This window comes from Notamacropus eugenii, chromosome 6, assembly GCF_028372415.1.
Source record: "Notamacropus eugenii isolate mMacEug1 chromosome 6, mMacEug1.pri_v2, whole genome shotgun sequence".
In the NCBI taxonomy this organism is placed as follows: Eukaryota; Metazoa; Chordata; class Mammalia; order Diprotodontia; family Macropodidae; genus Notamacropus; species Notamacropus eugenii.
The window spans coordinates 78,566,966-78,580,781 of record NC_092877.1 but is presented as its reverse complement, the minus strand read 5'-3'; the positions used below and the strand labels follow the sequence as shown (position 1 = coordinate 78,580,781).

Here is a 13,816-nt window from a genome sequence, read left to right as displayed (position 1 = left end):
CAGTAACAGGAACATTGTGCCATGACCAACTTTGACAGAGTCAGCTCTTCTCAGCAATGCAATACTCTAACACAATTCCAAAAGACAGAATTCCAAAATGCTATCCACATCCAGAGAAAGAAGGAAGGAATCTGAATGCGCATCAAAGCATACTATTTTCTTTCTTTTTTTCTTTCTCATGGTTTTTCCCTTAGGTTCGGATTCTTCTTTAACACATGACTAATGTGGAAATATGTTTAATATGATCATACATGCATGGCCTCTATCAGATAGCATACCTTCTTGGGGAGGAGGGTGGGGGAAAATTTAGAACTCAAAATCTTATAAAGGTAAATGTTGAAAACTAAAAATAAATTAACTAAAAATATTTCAAAAGAAAGTGCATTTTAAGAAGCATGCCATTTACTTGAAGTGGTCTCCAAATTCCTTTCCCCCTCCTCCACCTTGAAAAAAAGCTACATTTGTGGAGAAGCTTTTTGGCACCAAAGACATTGTGGTCTGGAGGGGCGGCAGGGGGAGCCATAAGCAAATCAAGGCTGCATTTTAGCTGAACTATTGGCTTACTAAGTGGTGCAGATGAGAGAAGCAGCCAGCTCCAGGCAGAGGGGTCCTGAGATAATGACCAGCCAGAGCACTTAGTGCTCTGCAGGACATTAGGGATCACTCTTGGGTATTGGACTTCACAATAAAGATAGTTTTGCTTTGGAAGAGAATCTCTCGGCCCCCAAATATCACTCATGATGTTTGGCCACCCCTAGCACGATTAGCCTTCAGGTGCTGTTAAGACTATCCCATTCCCCTCCCCAGAACCCAGCAATGGTTCCCATCTCAGAACACCTGCCCCTTCTTCTCACTGGCCCCTAGGCTCCATGCTGGCTTGCCCCTCTCACCCAGTATTCCTTCTCTCAGTTTCCACTTTTCTGCCTTCCTTCATTGTCCATAAGCAACACTTACCTTCCAAAAGTCAAGTGAGATAATCATTCATTCATATATTCAACAATCCATTTTTTAATGAGCCAGCTGTGTGGAAAGCACTTTTCAAGGAGCTGGGGGTATATAAAGATAACTGAGATAGGATTTTTGCCCTCGCAAGTTGTAATCTAACAGAAATGTAAAATATGCCCAAATATGAAATACTACTCAAGACCATGAGAGATAGCAAATTCTATGGATGGAAAGAAGGAAGCCTTAATAGCAGCAGCTAACATGTACAGAGTGTTTTAATCCTCATTTATCCTTACATTAACCTTGCAAAGTAAGTATTATTATCAGTTTTATAGCTAAGAAACTGAGGCTGAGAGAGCTTAGGTGACCTGCCCTGACGAGGGTAACAGAGCTAGGAAGTGTCTGAGGCCTATTGAAACTCAGATGTTTATGTCTCCAGGTCCAGCATTCTATCCACTGCACCACCCAGTGTACACCTTATGGTGCACACAGAAGGGAGAAGGTGTGAAGGTGTTTATGCACAAACTTTCCAACTTCAGAAATTATGGTGTCCTGAACTTAATTGAGCCCATCCTGGAATGCAGGAGGGAGATCTTTAGCTCTACACAATTTGCCAGGGGCTGTGTCATCTGATACTTCCATGTTATGCATTTGCCCATTGTCTTACCTTTTCCTAATAACCCTGTGAAGCTGCCATCCGCCCCCAGAACAAGGTTCACATTAGTCCCACTTGCTTTGTAGCATCCTGAGCACACAGTCATAAGCATGGATACATTTAATCAATTGTATTTGATGTTGATAATGACGTTAATCTTTAAGACATCAACAGAGGCCAGCAGTGTAGCTGGCAGACAGCAAATACAAAATATGACACAGCACTGGTTCAGACCCACTTCTGTCTACCAAAGTTAAGCCAAGTAGGCATGGATGACCAGAATCAGAAGTGCGGATGACTGACAACTCGATCTTATGCAGGGCCCAAGTTATTAACCATTTTTGTATATTCCAAAGAACATACCTGTGTCTTTTTTCCCCCAGTTTTTGAAAGGAAGATTTATTTAATAAGTTTCACTTAGCGCAATACACCTAAAAGGAAATCACAATACAATGAAAGAGTTAAATCAAGGCCTCAGAATTTAATACAAATCCTAAAGTATCTGGATTGTGTCTCAAAATTGTCCCCATTATCTTTAAAAAAACAAGCTTAAACTGTACGTGTCTTATAGGATAGTAAACAAAATAAACTAGAAGCATGCCAAATGTTTCACTTTGAATCGCAGACACAGCTTCTCTATTTGTTTTATGAGAAAGCGTGTCTCCCAACATGCATCTCAAACAGCATTCCATGTAATGTGGTATAAGAGCAATATTTAACATAACTGAAACTGCTTTAACCTAAATACGCTTGCTGCTTAAGTACACTCCCACAACATAACTACCTTGAGAAAAGCTGAAATTGTTTAACAGTTGTAGTCTTTACTCAACTTGGTTATTATATCCTAGTTGAAATTTTTTCTGTGTTCAAAAATACTGAACCTGAAAGTTTTTAAAACAATCCTGATTTCACTTACCGTAAGCATAAATCACAACCTTGTGTTGCAAAACTGTTAAACTTTGTTTTTGTTTGTTTTTTTATCAAAAAAAAAAAAAGTTGACCAAGAGTCAGTGATCAGTATTACATTCCCCATCCACTACTACTGGACACGCCAGACATCCCTCCCATTCTGTTCCCTCCCAGAGATGCACGGTTCATGCTACTGTAGTAGTTGCTGCTCATGCTCCTTGGCTCCCTATGCAATGTTTGATTGAAAATCACTGCAGTTTTCCTGTAAAACTTGGTCATATCTGCTCATGCTGCTTTGACAACTGTAGCCTTCTCCTTAACCCCCACTCAGCTGCTGGCTAGCTGGAGCACTGCAACTGGACTGGTTTGACAAGTCCATGCCTCCCATCATTTGGCTACCATAAACACCACTGCTTGCTCCTGCTGTAGAATTCAAGATGAGTTCTGCATACCTGTGCTACACACTTACTTTGTCTTTTGACATGGCTGCCACAGCATCTTCATGAGCAGCAAATTCAACAACTGCTTCTCCAGTCACTCTGCCATCAGGTCCAATTTCAATGTGTACTTAAACAGGGAAAACTAAATATCATTTTCAGTAGCTCTGTAAGGTAATCCTGTCATGTGCACACAATGGCCTGTTGTACTCTGGAAAGTGGATCCACCATTTCCATATCTATGATCAGACATTTCTGAAAAACAGTAATTGAGGTCTCTTCCAAATCTATCTGACCCAAAGCCATATCCATCATTATATCCATTGTAGTCACCATAGCCTCCATATCCTCCACTGTAGGCACATCGCCTCATTCTTTCAAACCCAGCTCCTCTATCAATTTTTATAGGCTCTGCCAGCCCCAGGCCTGTCATAAAGACCTGGCCTCTGAACAGCCATTAGCTTTCAAGGAGGATCATTATGAGTACGAACTTCTGCCTGGATGCTCTTGAAGATTTCAATGTACTTGTGCCCTGTTCTTTCCTTGTGTTTCTTTAGAGCCTTTTCAGCTATTTCCTGTGAAGCAAACTGCATGAAGTCCTCCCCTGTATTCCTCCTCTGGAAGTCCACTGGCAGTGTTATCCCATTTGGCACAATTTCCAACCCTGAAAAAAACTGAACAATTTCTTCCTTGCTGCAATCAAATGGGAGTCCTCTAAGATGCACAAAGGCATTATTGGCAGTGTCAGGACTATTTGGACCAGCATGCTTCAACACCCAATCCATTTCAATGTTGCTTGACTTGAATACTTCAACATATCTGTGTCCCATAGTTTCTCTGTCTTTTTTCACTGCCCATTTGATTTCACCTTTTGATTCAAGTTCAGCAAATGCTTCTCCACTTGGTCTGCTTTCTTGGGTACAGATGAAATGAATGCCTGATGCCCCATTTTGAATTTTGCATTCTGAGAAGAAGTGTTGGACTTCATCAGCCAAGCAGGATCAGGGCAAGCACTGGACCTTCACCATGAAGTCTTCTCCACCTGCGATGCTCAGCATCATCTTGTTCAGTCAGTCATGGCAGTTTGATACTTGACTTCAGCATGGCTATGAAGAAATCCCCATACCTGTGTCTTGTACATAGTAGGCTTCCAAAAATGCTTGCTGAATGAATCATAGTATATTAATTGTTGGAAGGAACCTCATATCATCAGCTATTCCCTTCCAATTCTTTCCAAGACTCCTTTGTCCCATATCTCCAGTCATTCAGGGTCTAACTGTACACTTGCACCAATGGGAGTTCATTCCATTTGTTGATAACTCTTGGATTTAATTTTATACTTTCTCCTTATTCTGGAGCCAATATCTATCTCCATGTAATTTTACCAGCAAGACCAGTTAACCCCTCTTCCACATGACAGTACTTCATATATCTGAAAATGTCTTTTTGTTTCCATCTAAGCCTTCCTGGCTCCTTCACTACAATTCAACCAGCCTCCTGGCCCTCTTCTAGATGCACTCTTATGTAATTCTATCCAATCCAAGTCCTTTTCCTTAGCTGCAGCACCCAGGACCAAACATACTACTTCAGATACATTCTGACTAATAAAGAATATAATGGAATGATCACTTAAACATGAACCAGACACTCAGTTTCTATTAGTTCAGTCTAACATTAAGAAGCATAAAAATTCACTGAAGAAAAGAATTCCTTAAAAACAAAATAAACCAAATGGAAAAAGAGATACATTTCACTGAAAAAAATAATTCTATAAAAATGAAATTGGACAAGTGGAAGCTAATGATTCCAAGAAGGAGTGAGAAACAATAAAGCAAAGTCAAAAGAACAAAAAAAAAATGGGAAAAAATGGGAAATATCTCATTGGAAAAAAATTGATCCAGAAAATAGATCAAGGAAAGATTACTTGAGAATTGTTTGACTACCTGGAAGGCATGATCAAAAAAAGGGATCTGGACATCATACTTTAAGAAATTACCAAGGAAAACTGCCCTGATATTCTAGAACCGGAGTATAAAATAGACATTGAAAGAATCCAATGATCACCTTCTTAAAGAGATCCCAAAATAAAAACTCCTAGGAATGCTATAGCCAAATTTCAGAATTCCCAGGTCAAAAAGAATGTACTGCTTTTGGCTTTCAGAGCAGGATCATGGCAGTGGGAAGAATAAGCGCCTCACCAAAGGCAGCAAAAAAGGAGCCAAGAAGAAAGTGGTTGATCCATTTTCAAAGAAGGATTGGTATGATGTAAAAGCACCAGCTATATTCAACATTTGCAATATTGGCAAGACACTGGTTACAAAGACTCAAGGAACAAAAATTGCCTCTGATGGTCTCAAGGGTCAAGTTTTTGAAGTGAGCCTTGCTGATCTGCAGAATGATGACGTTGCTTTTCGTAAGTTCAAGTTAATTACTGAAGATGTTCAGGATAAAAATTGTTTGACTAATTTCCATGGAATGGACCTTACCCGGGACAATGTGCTCCATGGTCAAAAAGTGGCAGACCATGATTGAAGCCCATGTAGATGTCAAAACTACTAATGGGTACTTGCTCTGCTTCTTTTGTGTTGGTTTTACCAAAAAGCGCAACAACCAGATCCGTAAGACCTCTTATGCCCAGCACCAACAGGTCCGTCAAATTTGTAAGAAAATGATGGAAATCATGACCCGAGAGCTGCAGACAAATGACTTGAAAGAAGTTGTCAATAAACTAATTCCAGACAGCATTGGAAAAGATATAGAAAAGGCTTACCAGTCATCTACCCTCTCCATGATGTATTTGTCCAAAAGGTCAAGATGCTCAAGAAGCCCAAATTTGAATTGGGAAAGCTAATGGAACTACATGGTGAAGGTGGTGGCTCTGGAAAACCTTCAGGAGATGAAACGGGCACAAAAGTAGAAAGGGCTGATGGCTATGAACCACCAGTTCAAGAGTCTGTCTAAAATAAGAACTTTTAAAGATTGAAAAATAAAAATTTATCATTGTGAAAAAAAAAGAAAGTACTGCAAGCATTCAGAAAGAAACAATTCAGATATTGTGGATTACAGTCAAGATTACATAGGATTTAGCACCTTCTACATTAAAGGATTTGAGGACTTGGAATATGATATTCTAGAAGACAGTGGAGCTAGAAATACAACCAAGAATCACCTGCCCAGAAAAACTAAGCAAAATTGTTCAGGAGAAAAAAACTGGACATTCAATGAGAGAGCACTACAAGCATTCTTAATGAAAAGATCAGAACGCGCCCTCTCCCCCCCCCTCAAAACTGACTTTTGAAAACAAGTCTCAAGAGAAGCATAAAAAAGGTAAACAGGAAAAAGAAAATGTAAAAGATTTAATAATATTAAACCATTTACATCCCTATACAGGGAGATAAAAAACTAAAAAAAATCATCACTAGAAGGGCAGTTAGAAAGAGTTTAGTCTTATCCATCATATTAGTAGTCAGTTTTACTATAGAACATTACAAATGTTAATGCCTGTAGAAACAGTTACATGAGATTTGGATAAAGGAGGTAGGGAGAATCCAATGCCAAAGAAAGAATGGAAAATCAGAGATAGAAAAATGAAAAAGGAGAAAGTGGAAAAGTATGAGGAATATTAAGTCAGAGTCCTAGACTGAGGCAAAAATTGAATTCAAGAAGTTCAACAACCATCTACACTGAGAGATACAGCATAATAATAAGAAAGAAATATTCACAAGGCTTTAGCTAAGAAAGTCCTCAACCCCTATAATGATGGCAGGAAGATGGCTCTAACCACAGGCTTGGAGGGCATCAGGAAAATGATACCAGGTAACATTTGTGCACTACTTTATGATTTGCACAACGCTTTCTACACAACAACCTTGCAAGGCAGGGAGTATACTAATATTCTAAGTGTGAAATATCTTATTCCTCTTTTAAAGAAGAAACTGAGACTTGGAGAAAAGAAGTGATCTATCTAATATATATATATATATCTCTCCACAGCCAGCAAGTGTCAAAATCAAGATTCAAACCTGATTTTTAAAAATATAAATTTAGGACTCTATTATATCACATTACCTAGAAATGATACTATCTCTTCCTACAAAGAAATGAAACACACACAAGCCTATGTGTGGGATGGCTCAGGTCCCTACATAAATCAATTACTCAGAGGCCTCTCAAAGTGATGACAGAAAGTTGATTTACTAGATTCTCGAGAATCTGGACAATCCTACAGCAGTTCACCTGGAGTAGGAAAGCTGAAGACAAAGAAAAGGCAGTGATTTATATAGACCCTAACGCAAGTCCCTCCCCCCGCACTGCCCATTATTCTCATTAGCTGAGAATATGATCTTACATTCTAGACACGAAATCTAACCAATCCCTTTTGAAATGAAGACATTGAAGAATTAGGTAAACTTTATCCAATCATTGAGACCCTAATGTACTACACAGTTTTATATCCTTATATGGAAAGTCTTACCTCACCCCTGGGAGAAGAATTACAATCTGAGAAGTCTTCACTAAACCTATCCCACTCACCTATATTTTCTCTCTGTCTCTCTGTCTCTCTCTGTCTCCGTCTCTCTCTCTCTCTCTCTCACACACACACACATACACACACACACACACACACACACACACACACACACACACACACAATTTTGATACCTAAAAAAGGAAAAGTGCCCCAGAAAAAAAAGTAAAGTAAAATGAAGGATAGTACTGATTGCAATCCCAAGGAATCAGGGGCCTTTCCTGGGTAAGGACTAGAGAGCAATGACCACGTCTCTCCCTAGATCACACCACCCTGGAACCCCTCCTCCCCTTGAAGGAACAGAATTCAACATTTAACATAAAATTCTAAATCAAGAAATAAGGTAGAAAAATGAATGAGAAAACAACAACACAAGAAAGAATTTGACTATAAAAACCTACTATGAAGATCAAAGATCCAAACTCAAAGGAAGACAATAAAGTCAAAACAGCAATAAATAAAGCCTCAAGGGGGAAAAAATGTGAATTGGACATGAGCTCAACAACAGTTTCTGGAAAAGCTAAAAATGATTTTTAAAATCACATAAGGTAGAAGAAAAAATTAGGTAAAGAAATGAAAGCAAAGGAAGAAAATTAATAACTTGCAAAAAAGAGACACCAAAAAATACTGAAGAAATAACACAGTCAGTAACAGTATGAGGTCTGTAATACTACTAGGTTTGTATCCCAAAGTGATCAAAGGAAAAGGAAAAGGACCCACATGTACAAAAACATTGAAACAGCTCTTTTTGTGGTGACAAAGAATTGGAAATAGAGGAGATGCCCATTAATTGAGGAATGGCTGAACAAGTTGTGGTATATGAATGTGATGGACTACAATTGTGCTATAAGAAATGATCACCAGGATGCTTTCAGAAAAACCTTGGAATACTTACATGAACTTATGCAAAGTGAAGGGAGCAGAATCAGGACAGCATTGTACACAGTAACATTATATGATGTATATCATATTATATGATGTAATAGCAACATTATATGATGATCTGTGAATGACTTAGCTTTTCTCATCAATACAATGATTCAAGACAAATCTGAAGGACTTAAGATGAAAAATGCTTTTCATCTCCAGAGAAAGAACTGATGGAGTCTGAATACAGATCAAAGCATACTTTTTTAAACTTTCTTAATTTTTCTTGGGTTTGGTTGGTTTTTTTGGTCTATTTTCTTTTGCAGCATGGCTCATTTGGAAATACGTTTTGCGTGACTGTACATATGTACATACATATAATCTATATCAAGTTGCTTGCCTTCTCAAGGAGGAGAGAGGAGAGAGAAGAAGAGAATTTGGAACTCGAATTTAAAAAAAATTGAATGTGAAAAATAAAGTGCAAGAAGAGCATAGATAAACCAAAAAAGAATTCACTTGAAAGATATCCCAAAATGAAAACTCCTAAGAATATTATAACCAAATTCCAGAGCTCCTAGATCAAGGAGAAAATACTGAAAGCAGTGAGAAAGAAACCATTCAAATACTATGGAGTCATAGTTAGGATCACACTAGACTTACCTGCTACTACATTAAAGGAGCAAAGGGCTTAGAATATAATCTTCTGGAAGGCTAAAGACCTGGGATTACACCCAAGAATAACCTACCCAGCAATACTGAGTATAATCCTTCTAGGGAAAAAAGATGTAATGATATAGAGGACTTTCAAACCTTCCTGATGAAAAGACCAGAGTTGAATAAAAAAATTTGACTTTCAAATTAAAAGATTCAGAAGAAAGCATAAAAAGGTAAACATGAAAGAGAAAGGGACTCAATAGGGTTAGACTGTGTACATTTCTTTATGAGAAGATGACACATATATCTTCCAAGAACTTTATCATTGTTAGGGCAGTTAGAAGAATTCTACATAGAATGAGGGTGCAGAGGTGAGTATATTATGTTGAGATAGTGTAAAAAAAACTGATAGGCAAGAAAGAGGGATATATTGGGAGAAGGGGGAAGGGAGAACAAGAATGAGGAAAATTGTTTTACATCAGAGAGGCACACAAGGAAGAATTTTTACAATGAATGGGAAAATAGTTGAAGGGGGACAGGCAATGCTTGAATCTCACATCTAAATTGTTTCAAAAAGGGGAAAAACACAGACTCTCTTTCTCTGTCTCTCTCTTCCTCTCTCTGTCTGTCTGTCTGTCTGTCTGTCTGTCTCTCTCCCTCTCTCTCTCTTCCTCTCTCTCTTATAGGCATTTATCTAACCCAACAAATAAATAGAAGTGAAAGGGGAATAGGGAGGTGATAAAAGGGAGGTCTCTTGTTCGTTCTTCCTTTTAGAAGAGGACCATGACATCAGGGATGTGATGCCATGACATGCAAGGGAATTGGATTTTATAAGTGAGGAAGGGCTATGCAAAGTCACCAGTCTCATTTTCTCCTCTGGAGCCATCTGAGTCCAGTGGCAAGATATAGATTATGATGACTGAAGATGGCCCTGGATGCAGTGGAATACCTTGGCCTTTTTAAGCTAAGGTATTTAACAAGTCTCAGTTTGATTGAGGCAATGCCCATTCAGTGATTAGGGCTAGCTAAGAAATGAGGCAGAGAATAGCCTCTTTTACCTAGTCAAAAACCATTCAATTTGGCCAGGATTTCTGGCCAAAACAGAGACAATTGCTTTATATTCACTCTGAGACAATCAAGGACCCAAAAAATGACCAAGTAGGACTTGGCCTGGGACCTATTGTTAACCAATCAATGAAAGCCAGAGTAATTTGAGTTTAAGGCAAGATTCTTAAGATGAAAATCTAGCCCATAGTCAGAAGCACAACAGACTTTAAAAGAAGTAGAGAGGATAAAAAGAGAGAAAGATAAACAGAAGAATATAGGATAGAGGGAAATGCACAGTTAGCATCATAACTATGAATGTGAATGGGATGAACTCATCCATAAAACTGAGGTAGATAGCCGAATGAACTAGAATTCAGAACTCAACAATATGTTGTTTGGAAACACTCAAAACAGAGAGACATACACAGAGTTAATATAAGGATTTGAAGCAGAATTATGCTTCAGCTGAAGTAAAAAAAGACAGGGTAGCAATCATGATCTCAGACAAAGCAAAAGCAAAAACAGACTTATTTAAAAGGGATAAGCAAGGAAACTACATTTTGCTAAAAAGGAACGATTGACAATAAAGTAATATCAATACCAAACAAACATGAAACAAATAGCATAACATCCAAATTCTTAAAGGAAAAGTTAAATGAATTTACAGAAGGAATATGTAAAACTATACTGTGGGAAGCCTCAATCTTCCTGTTTCAGAGTTAGATAAATCTAACCATAAAATTAAATAAGAAAAAATTCAAGGAAATGAACAGAATCGTGGGAAAGTTAGACATGATAGAACTCTGGAGGAAACTCAATGGAAATAAAAAGGAAATAAAAAGAAAAAGAAAATGCTTTTTTCTTAGCCATATGTGGGACCTAGACAAAAATTAACCATATAGTAAGGCATAAAAACCTCACAATGAAATAAGAAAAGCAGAAATATTAAATGCACACTTTTCAGACCATAATGGAATAAAAATTACATTTAATAAAGGGCAATCAAACATAGATTAAAATCTAATTGGAAACTAAACCATCTAATCCTAAAGAATGAGTGAGTCAAAGAATGAACTATAGAAATAATAATTTCATTAAAAAGAAAGACAACAATGAAATAACATTCCAAAATTTGTGGGATGCAGCCAAAGCAGTACTGAGGGACAAATTTATATGTCTAATGCATATATCAAAAAAAGAAAGATCAGATCAATGAATTGGGCATGCAGCTAAAATAAACAAACAAACAAAAAGGAACAAATTTTACATCTCCAATTAAACACCAAAATGGAAATCCTGAAAATCAAAGGAGAAATAAAACTGAAAATTAAAAAAGAAACCAACATTGAAATTACAAAGAAAACTAGGAACTGATTTTATGGAAAAACAATAAAATTGATAAACCATTGGCTTATTTGATTTTTTAAAAAGAAAACTAAATTAAAAATAACAGAAATGAAAAAGGGTAAATGTACCAATGATAGTTATTTTGCCTAGTTATATGCTATTAAAACTGATGATGTAAATGAAATGAATAAATAATTACCCAAAACAATGCACATCAGTTGAATTTTATACCAACACGGAACACAGGAACCTCAGGTACACAATAATTGCACCAGCCAAAAAAAAATCATTAATTCTAGAGCTAATTTAAAAAAATACATTCCTATCTTTTATGTGTGACATCAAAGGGCAATTTTTTAAACTTTTACTTTACTTTCTCTACCACACATGCAGTCTATTATCAAGTCATGTCCCTTTCTGGATTTACTCTTTTTCCCACCTTCCCAGCCTCTACTTCATAATTAAATCACTAATCATGGTCTTGGTCATTGTCCTATTGGATTTCTTTCATCTCTTCCTTTTTGATTTCTAAACTGTAGATATCTCATTCCATTATCCAAACCATCTATCTTAATCAGAAGCTCACCAAATGTCAGTTTTTTCCTCAGTGATAGCTCCTCCTCTGGTGGTTCTCCATTCCTTTTCAAGATTAACCTCTACTTCAAAGTTATCAATTACTTGTGATACGTAATTTATAAATAAGTGAACAAGTCATAAAAAGGACACCTGGCATCTTCAGAACAAAAGGTAAGTGAAAGATGTTGGCACCAAACCAATCAACACCCTTTTCCAGGCAGACATACAGAAACTCATTCACCCAATCCAACAGACTTCTGTGGAATCCAACTGCTTTGGAACCTCCAGTTACTGAATATATCCTACTTCCGCCTGGCTTCAATAGGCAAATTAAAATAAGTTCCCAGTTACCTAGGAATTGCTGAGCTAGTCTCAGGGTAGCTCAGGCTGCTTAGGGTTGAGATCTAACAGAAAGAGGATGAGTACAAGGGAAACAAGGATGAGGGAATCTCTTAAACTATAAGAGTAGTTCAGAGCAGAATTGTCTTCCTTCAGGAAAGGTTAAAGAGTTCAAAGATATAGACCTTAGGTGTGGCTGGATGGGAGAGGAGGAAGTGTTTTGGTGTTAGTGGTACAGGTTACTAGGGACCCAACTGGAACTGCCAGTTAAGCAACACAGCTCCTTTCTTCCCCTTCCCTTCCCTCTGACCACACAGAGTATCATGTCCTTTTCTGCAGGTGCTCTGCCCAAAGGAATATGAATTTTGATCACTGAAATCTTGCAAGATATTTTGGGGTTTACAAGCTAGATTTCTTTCTTAAGGACCATGTCTTAAACCCAATCTGACTCCTATCTACTGACCAACAATTACTGCTGCTGTTGTTTCTCCTTCATTCTCAAAGAGGACCATGACATTAGAGAGATAATGCCATAACTTGCAAGTGAATTGAATTTAAGTGAAGGAGGACTGTGCAAAGTCACCAGCCTCACTTTCTCTTCCAGAGCCCTCTGGGTCCAGTGGCCAGATATGGATCAGGACAACTAGAGATGGCCTAAGATGCAGTGAGGGATCTTGACCGTTTCAAGCTAAGGTCTTTAACAGATCTCAGTTTGACTGAGGCAGTTCCCATTCAGTGATTAAGGCTTAATGGTTGCTGTCCTTCGTTCTCAAAGAGGACCAAAATGACATCACTTTGATAAAGACTCTGGTTGATCAGACCAATACAAGCTCAGAATGCTCTGCCACAGATTAGGCAAAGATAGTCCGCATGGACATTTGGGATGCATACTCTAAATGTACGTATCCTATGTTTCCTTTGAGCTGTTTCAATTCTGCTTTGCACAGAGTACAGCATCTTCTCTGATGTGGGCACGCCATGCTGAGCGGTGCTATGCCAGTGTCTTCCATGTCATACAATCAATTCCAAAGTTCTTGAGAGAGACCTTGAGAGTGTCCTTATATCGCCTTTCTGACTACCATGTGATCACCTGCCCCAAGTGAGTTCTCCATAAAGTAGTCTTTTTGGCAAGCGTACATTTTGTATTTGAACAACTTGGCCGGCCCATCAGAGGTGCACTCTCTGAAGCAGAATTTGAATGCTTGGCCGTTTAGTTTGATTAAGGACCTCAGTGTTTTGGTAACTTATCCTGCCATGTGATCTTCAGAATCTTCCTAAGAAGTTTAAATGGAAGCGATTCAATTTCCTGGCATGGTGCTGGTAGACTGTTTCACAGGCATACAGCAATGAGGCCAGCACCAATGGCTCTGTATCACTTTGATAGTCTAATACCTCTTCTCTCCCATACTTTCCTTTGGAGCTTCCCAAACACTGAGCTAGCTCTGGCAATGTGTGCATCAACCTCATTGTCAATGTGTACATCCCTGGAAAATGCACTACCAAGGTAAATGA

At 38.1% G+C, this 13,816-nt stretch overlaps 1 protein-coding gene and 2 pseudogenes across 1 annotated transcript in view; 1 reads left to right on the top strand and 2 right to left on the bottom strand.

Annotated features, from left to right (window-relative positions):
* The window catches only part of LOC140511343 (sodium-dependent phosphate transport protein 2B-like), a 37,538-nt gene extending 35,503 nt beyond the window's left edge, over positions 1–2,035 (bottom strand). Inside the window, exon 1 of the mRNA XM_072620402.1 lies at positions 1,964–2,035. The gene's annotated coding sequence lies outside the window, so the exon portion shown is untranslated. The remainder of the gene's footprint in view (positions 1–1,963) is intronic.
* A 700-nt stretch (positions 2,036–2,735) lies between these two features.
* On the bottom strand, positions 2,736–4,007 carry LOC140511345 (heterogeneous nuclear ribonucleoprotein H-like; annotated as a pseudogene).
* Positions 4,008–4,623: 616 nt separating this feature from the next.
* Positions 4,624–11,979, top strand: LOC140511346 (small ribosomal subunit protein eS1-like; annotated as a pseudogene).
* Positions 11,980–13,816: the final 1,837 nt, after the last annotated feature.